The following is a 10,650-nucleotide window of genomic DNA, read 5'->3' as shown; positions in this document are numbered from 1 at the left end:
CAACTTATCTGCTGATGAAACACTCATCCATGCCTTTGTTAACGCTAGATGTGACTATTCCAATGCACTCCTGGCTGGCCTCTCACATTCTACCCTACGTAAACTTGAGGTCATCCAAAACTTGGCTGCCCGTGTCCTAAATCACATCAAGTCCTGTTCGCCCATCACCCCTGTGCTCGCTGACTAACATTGGCTCCCAGTTATGCAACATCTCGATTTCAAAATTCTCATCCTTGTTTTCAAATCCCTCTATGGCGTCGCCCCGCCCTGTCTCTGTAACCTCCTCCAGCCCCACAACCACCCCCTAAATTATGTACAGTATTGGCCCAGAAATTCGGGTCCCAACGCGTGAGTACGCACGGGGTACTCATGCGTAGACCCAATGAAAGTGCCGGTTTTGTGCATGCACTGTGCATGCGCAGGAAACCGGCACTTCCGTTCCCCTGAAAGAAGGGGTTCAGAAGTCGAACACGTGCGCCAGAGAGGCAGCGCGTGCGCATTGAACTTACGTTTTTTTGCAGGTTTTTCCAGGAGGGTAAGTGTCCAGCAGTTACACTTTTAAAAAGCAGGGGCAAGGCCTGCTTTTAACAAGGTAAGTGGTGAATTAACTAAAATTAAAACATTTTTCCCACAGGTTTATTATTTTTAAATACTTTAAAGAAAGGTAAGTTTATTTTTAGCCCCGTTAGAAAATGTAATTAATTTTTTCAAAAATTTAAATTATTGTTTAAAATAGTTATTTCATGTAATTTATAGTTTATTTTAAAAATATGATGTTTTAAAATTTATTTGAAGTTTTAGCGATGTTTTGGGGCTTATAGTATTTATAGGTTTGACAGCTCTTCCTGTCAAACTTATGAATGAAGCATTCCCTGCTACCATTGGCTCTCCATGACCCACGTGATCCCAGGGGACGCATCGAACTAACTGCGCCCCTGGGATACGCAAGCACTGCGCGGCGGCAGTTGGAGCAGGCCCAGGATCGGAATCCCACTCGAGCCCACAGCACAATGGCCGGCGCACAAGGCAAGTGCAGGTCGGAGGCTTGCACCCGCGGGAAGCCTCCGACCCGAATTTCTGGGCCATTGTGCTTAATGTAAAAGAAACTGTAAGTAAAATCAGACAAACTAAATTATTCTGAAAGTTGGTTCTAAACAATTGATGTGACCATACTTTGTAGATTAGCTGTGATCTGCACTGAGAAAATCATCAAGACTTTTAGAACCTCATCCTACATCTGATTCATTCCCTCTCCTAATGAACTTCTTAGATGCTATTGGAAAGATTATGATTGGCATTGGCCTCTGACATATTTCTTCAAGCAAAACAACTACATCAGATAGCTGTAAACAAGGTTGTATCAGGGAAAGGGCTGTCAGCAAGTCATGAATACTCAAGTATATGAAAGCACACATTGACTCTGATGCTAAACGTTTGAAGATTAGTGCTTGCAGGAGGAGATCCTATTGATCCCATTGGAAAGAGTGAGTCGATCGACAGACTCAAGCAGACTCCAAAAGGTGATTTATCAAAGGCCATTGATCTTATGTAACACATTGACAGCAAGCTGATGAAGATCAAGTGTCTTCTGAGTGAGTTCAATACGGCAAGAGAAGAACCTACGCACATTTTGTGGCTCATGTATCGAGAGCTGCTCTCCAGTTTATGCACATTGAAAGAGGAAGGGTATGGTCAGTGTAACTTTGTTACAGTTTGGGGTCTCTCCCAACTCTCTTTATTTGTATTCACAGTAAAGTGCAATATATATATGCAGACCCATGTCTCCCATGATCTGAAATGGTGTGGAGATGCCGGAGTTGGACTGGGGTGGACAAATGTAAAAAGTCACACAACACCAGGTTATAGTCCAACAGCTTTATTTGAAATCACAAGCTTTCGGAGCGCTGCTCCTTCTTCAGGTGAAGAAGGAGCAGCGCTCCAAAAGCTTGTGATTTCAAATAAAGCTGTTGGACTATAACCTGGTGTTGTGTGACTTTTTACATGATCTGAAATGTACAGGCTCTAGGATTAAAATAATCATTTTTCCATGATATTCTGCATGAGCTTCCCACTATGCACTCCCGACTACTTCGAAAGACTGAAATCAGCACACTATTAAACCATATCATTCAGGCTAATACTAGCAGTTGAATTTATTTACAATATTTTATAGTTACACACAAGCAAAAGGAATACAGCAGATAATCTGCAATACTATACATTTCTTAAAAGTAATAATGTTCATAATAGAGTCCTTTTCAGAATCTTTGATGAACATGACAGGGCGTTACATTGCTCCATGGAGTTCATCTCACAGCTACAGTATGAGAACACAGAAGTCAAATTCTTACATTACAACAATGTCTACAGTTCAAAAGTATTTCATTGGCTGTAAAGCACTTTGGGACGTCCTGGGGTCATGAAAGTCTTACTTTCAAATAGGGGAGCTCCAGAATAGAGAAACCCAACAGCAATTCTACTAATACGATAGCAAAATACTGCGGATGCTGGAAATCCGAAATAACAACAGAAAACGCTGGGAAAACCCAGCAGGCCAGGGCAGCATCCGTGGAGAGAGAAACAGAGTTAACGTTTCAGGTCGAAGGCCCTTCGTCAGAACTGAGAAAAAACACAGGAAATGGAAAGCAGGTTTGGGGGCTGGGAAAAGGGGGAGGGGATGAAGGAACAAAAGGGAAGGTCAGTGATAGGATAGAAAGGAGGAGAGATTAAGAGACATTGAGAGACATTAAGAGATATTCAAGGCGAGAGGAGGTGGAAATGGGGCAGGTTAAGGAACAAAGGATGGCTCTAGATGGGGTGTGAATTGCGCTGGCAGAATGAAGGACAGCTGGAGGGAGGGAAGAAAAAAAAAGGGGGGCAAATAAAAACTGTAGATAAAAAAAGAAGAAAATATATATATGTGATAGGGGCCAAGATTATGATCTGAAATTGTTGAACTCTATGTTGAGTCCAGAGGGCTGTAGAGTGCCTCATCGAAAGATTCGACTAAATTAGATTAAAACAGTCTTTGCACACTAGACGTGTAAACATGTCATTAATACATTTTTACCTTTCTGGAAGAGAGTGAGGCCCCAGACTACCAGCATTTAATTACTTTCATTGTTTCAAAAATTTGATTTACATATCGAATTGCTTGACTGTCCTCAAAAGCAATAACTTGACACCAATAAAATATAATCAGGTCGTGTGTATTAACAGCTCAAGAACAAGAGAGCCTTGTAAGAATAGGCAATCAACAGCACTGTGAGGAACTGGTTAGCTGGCCTACCCCCAAACTTACAGCTATCTCCAGACAGATTTATGTATTCTATCACTTCTCAAAAAGACAAACTAATTTTATCAGAAGGCAGCTAACAGTGTTTCACTTTATATTCACAATGTAGGAAACTATAACATTTCATATGAATAAGATATAAGGGGAAATATTCCAAGCCCTAAACTACTAATGAGGCCTTTCATGCAGCAGGTGGCTTACTGAAAAAACACGGTGGTCAATTTTAATTCCCGGGGCAGGAGCGTGGCCTAGCGAGCATCCGGCCCATCCGGAAGTGGCAGCAGGGAAGGCCCAGCCAATTTTAATGGCCGGTCCACATTAGCGTGTCACTGGCCGACTACCCAAACAGCCAATTTCATGTCCATGCTGCCACTGTCCCTTTTATTCCATGGGCTTCAACTTTGCTGGCAAGCCTATTATGTGGCAATTTATCATGTACACCACGTCAACTGCATTGCCCTCATCAACCCTCTCTGTTACTATAGTAATCTGGGATGTAATGTTTAAGTTATCCACCAGATGGAGCCAAAGATTAAGGGATCATATTCACCAGTGTTTAAGGTAATGTCCTGGTACACCAGTTAGTATGGTAATGTGGCATTGCATTATGGGTATGACTCAGAGATGAATCCTCCATCTTGACTCGTGCAGTTAGAAATACTGTGTTTTGCTTGCAGCCTGTAAGAGCTATGTCTCTCTGCTACACCGTGTAATAAACAGTTGGGTTTTGTTCCTTAAGATCTCGCTTATCTCAGTTTCGGACCTTACCACTCGGATATCACAGTTACCTCATCAAAAAATTCAATCAAGTCAGTTAAACACAATTTGCCTTGAGTCAGAAAGGTTTCCCTCATCCTTTCACCCCTATATGCTCCTGCTCACTCATGCTCATGCTCTGTGTGCATCACCGCTCTGGCTCACTCTCTAATTCTCATCAGGTAAATGGTACTTGGCGGGGAGAGAGAGGGTAGTTGGCAGCACTTGCAATGATGTGCTGGCTGGGCAGAAATAGGTGGGCCTGCTATATCTTCCTCCTCTGATTCTTCTTGGAGTATCACATCTATTAGGAGAAAGAGAAGAGGAGCGGTTGAAATACGCTGTTGAGGAGTAGAATTCACATTTGACGTTTTGTAAAAGATGTGACAAGGGAGTATATTTGCTGACAGGTAATGTAAAGTACAATGGGATGAGAAGGAAGAGAAGCAGAACGTCACGATGAACCTGCAGCTGTTATCTGCCTTCGGACTATGCCCAGCTCTGCTATTGGCCTCCCCAGGAGATCCAAATCCTCCTCCTAGTATGGAGGGAAAGATTTACTTTGTTGGTTCCATCACCTGTGGCCGTTTTCTCTTTTTGTGTTATGGCAGTCTTCTCCTTCAAGAAGAAGACAAAATATGAGAAAGCCCTCTATTTGCCATGAGATACAAGCACATCCTGTGTCAGCAGGCAGGCCATAATGGGGGTGATGAAAGGTGTATAAACCAAGCCAGTAGGTACCATAGGAAGTTCTTAACAAGCTACATGCTAGAAGCATGAAAGGCTGTAAACTGAAGGAATGCAGATGAATGCTGGGGTTGTGAAGAGCCTTATAATCTTGACATTAATCGTCACCTCTTGAAGCACTTCACAGTGATGAGGAGACGTCTGTAAGTGTATGTCATACTGAATGCAGCGACAACAATTTATATAGAGCCTTTCACGTCAAAAAAACCTCCCAGGGCAATTCAGAGAAGGACACCGAGCCAAAGAAGGAAATATTAGAAGGGGTGACCAAAAATTTGATCAAAGATGTCAGTTTGAAGGAGTGGCTTAAAGGATTGAGAGGGTAGTGCAGAGGTAGAGGTGTTTAGGTAGAAAATTCCACAGCATGGGGCCTAGATGGCTGAAGGCAGGACCACCAATGGTGGGGCGAAGGAAGGTATGAGAAGCAGAGGAAGTCAGAGTCAGGGAAACGGAGAGTTGTGGAAGAGGGGGATTTAATAGGGCTAGAAGCAATAACAGAGATGGAAAGGGAGCAAGGCCAAGATGGGATTTAAACACAATGATGAGAATTTAAAGTTTAAGGCTTTGGAGTCCAGGAGCCAATGTAGGTCAGAAAGGACAGGGGCGAGTTGGACTTGCTGTGGAATAGGAAAAGGGCGACAGAATTTTGACTGAGCTGAAGTTTATGGAGGTTGGAGGATGATGGGAGGTCAGCCATGAGAGAATTGGAATAGTCAAGTCTAAAGGTGACAAAGGCGTGGATGAGGGATTCAGATGGGCTGAGGCTGGGGCGGAGATGGGCGATGTTACAGTGGTGGAAGTAGATGGTCTTTGTGATGCAGAGGACATGTAGTCGGAAACTCAGCTCAGGTTGAATAAGATAGCGAGGTTGCAATCAATCTGGTTCAGCTTGGGAGAGTGGCTGCGAAGAGAGATTGATATCAGCGGCAAGGCTATGGAGTTTGTGTTGGGGGGGGGGGGGAAAGATGATGCATTCGATCTTCCCAATGTTTAGCCAGCGGAAATTGTGCCTCATCCGAGACTGGATGTCGAACAAGCAGTCTGACAACACGGGTCAGTGGACAGGTCAAGAAAGGTGGCGGCGAGGTAGAGCTGGGTGTTGTCAACGTATATGTGGAAGCTGACCCTATATCTGCAGATGGTGTTGCCAAAGGGCAGCATGCAGATGAGGAAGAGGAGGGGGGCCAAGGAGGTAACACCGGAGGTAACGGTGCGGGGGTGGGAAGAAAAGCCTTTGTGGAAGATGCCGTGACTACGATTGGATAGATAAGAGTGGAATCAATTGAGGGCATTGGATGAGGATGATCTGGTCGATTGTGTCAAAGGCTGCAGAGAGGTCAAGGTGGATGAGCATGGATAATAAAGCAGTGACGTACCGAAACCAATTTTTAAAAATGAGGACGTATAGTACACCAGAGATCACACGGGCTGTTCACGGGTTGTCCCCTTTATAAGGCAAAAAATACCATACCATAATTTGGATGTGCACAGGCTAAAACTAATAGACTTATTTACAGATGGAATAATACAGAAAAACAGTGAGACATGGCAAGATACTGAGAGTACAATACTTAAAAAAAATAATGAAAGTAGAACCAGTTAAATATCCTTATTGCAACATAAAAAGAAAGACTTACATTTATATAGCGCCTTTCATGACCACCGGACGTCTCAAAGCGCTTTACAGCCAATGAAGTACTTTTGGAGTGTAATCACTGTTGCAATGTGGGAAACGCGGCAGCCAATTTGCGTACAGCAAGGTCCCACAAACAGCAATGTGATAATGACCAGATAATCTATTTTTGTTATGTTGGTTGAGGGATAAATATTGGCCAGGACACCGGGGATAACTCCCCTGCTCTTCTTCGATATAGTGCCATGGGATCTTTTACGTCCACCTGAGAGAGCAGACGGGGATTGTGTATTTTGATGCTCCTGAACCTTGTCAAGAGCACATGTTGGGAAATTGCGTCTCCCCCTCTCCCCCACCCTGTGATTTTCTGTCCATTAATTTTAATGGTTGGAACTCCATGGGCTGGGGATGTGCAAATTCTCGATATGCACTCCAAACACTTGCTCCACTAAGCAGTCCCTATAGGTATTTTTTATCACATTTGAAAAGCAACCACTTCCTAATTCCACAGAATGTCAGAACATATGCTTATTTTTTTTCATTATCGCTGCAGCGAAATCAAATTGATTATCAAGCTGGTCATGAACTGAATCTGAACAGACAGTGGCATTTAAACCTATCCAAGTTCGATGTCAATAAAACCGTCACCTGGTGTGTTATCTAACTTTGCAGCTGGACCCAGTCACCTGCATCTTCTGTCTTTTGCATTTAAGTGCAGCCATAAAACAAGTCGCACTAATAAGATTTGCTGGGGAAGAATTGTGATGCTCTTTTCTACACTGTATTGAACACGTGGATACTGGCTTTGCACATCTTTGTAGAATTAACCTAGTGACATAGTGATTATATATGTGATTCTATCTTCAGCCAGAAGTGCCGAGTGGATGATCCTTATCGGCCTCCTCCTGAGGTCCCCACCATCACAGAAGCCAGTCTTCAGCCAATTCAATTCACTCCACGTGCTAGCAAGAAACGGCTGAGCGCATTGGATACAGCAAAGGCTATGGGCCCCGACAACATCCCGGCTATCGTGCAGAAGACTTGTGCTCCAGAACTAGCCGCGCCTCTAGCCAAGCTGTTCCAGTACAGCTACAACACTGGCATCTATCCGACAATGTAGAAAACTGCCCAGGTATGTCATGTCCACAAAAAGCAGGACAAATCCAATCCAGCCAATTATCGCTGCATCAGTCTACTCTCAATCATCAGCAAAGTGATGGAAGGTGTTATCAACAGTGCTATCAAGTGGCACTTACTCACCAATAACCTGCTCACTGATGCCCAGTTTGGGTTCCGCCAAGACCACTCGGCGCCAGACCTCATTACAGCCTTGGTCCAAACATGGTTAAAGGAACTGAATTCCAGAGGTGAGGTGAGAGTGACTGCCCTTGACATCAGTTCAGCATTTGACTGAGTGTGGCATCAAGAAGCCCTAGTAAAACTGAAGTCAATGGGAATCGGGGGGAAAACTCTCCACTGGCTGGAGTCATACCTAGCAAAAAGGAAGATGGTTGTGGTGGTTGAAGGTCAATCATCACAGCCCCAGGACATCGCTGCAGGAGTTCCTCAGGGCAGTGTCCTAGGCCCAAACATCTTCAGCTGCTTCATCAATGACCTTCCCTCCAACATAAGGTCAGAAATGGGGATGTTTGCTGATGACTGCACAGTGTTCAGCGCCATTCACAACTCCACAGATAATGAAGCAGTCCATGCCCGCATGCAACAAGACCTGGACGACGTTCAGGCTTGGGCTGATAGGTGGCAGGTAACATTCGCGCCACAGAAGTGCCAGGCAATGACTATCTCTAACAAGTGAGAGTCTAAACACCTCCCCTTGACATTCAACGGCATTACCATGACAAAATTCCCCACCATCAACATCCTGGGGGTCACCATTGACCAGAAACTTAACTGGACCTACCACATAAATGCTGTGGCAACAAGAGCAGGTCAGAGGCTGGGTATTCTGCGGCGAGTGTCTCACCTCCTGACTCCTCAAAGCCTTTCCACTATCTACAAGGCACAAGTCAGGAGTGTGATGGAATACTCTCCACTTGCCTGGATGAGTGCAGCTCCAACAACACTCAAGAAGCTCGACACCATCCAGGACAAAGCAGCCCACTTGATTGGCACCCCATCCACCACCTTAAGCATTCACTCCCTCCACCACCGGCGCACCGTGGCTGCAGTGTGTACCATCTACAAGATGCACTGCAGCAACTCGCCAAGGCTTCTTCGGCAGCACCTCCCAAACCCGCGACCTCTTCCACCTAGAAGGACAAGGGCAGCAGGCGCATGGGAACACCACCACCTCCAAGCTCCCCTCCAAGTCACACACCATCCTGACTTGGAAATATATTGCCGATCCTTCATCTTGTGACACTGTAGTAAACACACATAATGTTGCGGCTGCTGTTAGCCATTTGTTCTTATTCTCATCAGATTTTGGTACCACAAGAGCCCTTTCAAGAATCTCACAAGCCTAGCTCGTTGGCCGGGCATTTATGATGCTGGGGTGGTCTCACGTGCTCCAGCCAACTATTTCCTCCTCCAGAAATCGAGTCAGCTTGTTGCTGTTAATCGAGTCAGAATTTTGGAGCACAGTCCTGGTTTAAAATGCGGGATGTCTAAAATCTGGTTTATTGTGGTCGGGCTGCTGGCGTAATTTCTTTGACTGAGGAACAGAATTTTGCTCGGTAACTCCGAACTGACTTTCCAGTTGTGTGTCAGACGCACACACTGCCTGTGTACTTAACCTCCACCCACAGAATCATGATTCATAAATATCTGAGCTTAATAATGCATTATTAACTGCTCATAAGCATCTCAAATTCAATAGAAGGGCAAACAGTTTGTCAAATTTTGCCCATGTGAATGGGATATTAAGGCCTAGAAATTCAGTATAGCCACGTTTGGGGCACTACAGCTGGGTGTTCGCTAAATTTTGCGCCCGGCGCAACTTAGCGCCACCTTCGCCGATATTCAGTTGCATCGCCCCAAGAGGTTGCTGCTGCGCTAAAGCAGGCGATGCATGACTATCATTAGGCGCTAAGCCGGCGGGCCGGGGCGCTACCACCGAGGGCGGGCGCAGCGTAGGTGTGGTGAGTTGCTGATTGAAGGCAGACACTCTGGCGCCGGTCAGCTCTTAAAGGGGGAGGGTGGATTTGTTTGGCTGCCACGCCCTGCACACTGCAGCCCTGAAGCAAGGCCTGACCACTGCTGCTTGAACTGCTCAACGCCCAGGACAATGGAGAAGGCCAGGGAGAGAGCGCAGCGCTTCAGCGAGGGTGACCTGAGGGTGCTGATTGATGCAGTGGAGCGCAGGCGCCATGTTCTGTTCCCTGAAGGTGGCAGGAGGCCGCTGCCCAGCGACTATCGGAAAGCCTGGAGGGAGGTGTCAAACAGGGTGACCTCCAACAGCATGGTTGCCAAGACACCTGTCCAATGCCGAAAAAAGTTCAACGACCTCACTCGGGTTGTCAGGGTGAGTACCCTTTCCAGTGTCCTCCTCATCCCTGCATGTGCACCTCACTTTATGGGCAAAGGGACCTGAAAGCCCTAATGCCCAGCCCTCATCCAACACCTATGGGACTGTCATGAAAATCACTTGCACATTCAGGACTTTACACACTGTCAGGGCTATTCCACCATGGGAGGCAGTGCAGGCAAGATGAGGGCTTCACACTGTCAGGGCTATTCCACCATGGGAGGCACTGCAGGCAAGATCAGAGCTTCACACTGTCAGGGCTATTCCACCATGGGAGGCAGTGCAGGCTAGATCAGTGCTTCACACTGTCAGGGCTATTCCACCATGGGAGGCAGTGCAGGCTAGATCAGGGCTTCACACTGTCAGGGCTATTCCACCATGGGAGGCAGTGTAGGCTAGATCAGGGCTTCACACTGTCAGGGCTATTCCACCATGGGAGGCAGTGCAGGCTAGATCAGGGCTTCACACTGTCAGGGCTATTCCACCATGGGAGGCAGTGCAGGCTCGATCAGGGCTTCACACTGTACTTAGAGGCTATCCTTTCTCTTGCAGGGCAAGCTGGCGCACAACAGAAGGCAGCAGCGACAGACCGGGGAGGCCGTCCTGACCTGAAACAGCTCAGCGACCTGGAGCAGCGTGTGGAGCGCATTATGTCAGGCCGGCTGATTGGCCCCGTCGCCACTGGAGATGCCGACCCTGTTGTGGGCCCCAATGGTAATGGCATCACCTTTT

This window comes from Somniosus microcephalus, chromosome 9 (genome assembly GCF_052327205.1).
Source record: "Somniosus microcephalus isolate GS21.2 chromosome 9, FLI_Smic_1.0, whole genome shotgun sequence".
NCBI lineage: Eukaryota > Metazoa > Chordata > Chondrichthyes > Squaliformes > Somniosidae > Somniosus > Somniosus microcephalus.
Note: the sequence above shows the minus strand (reverse complement) of the source record.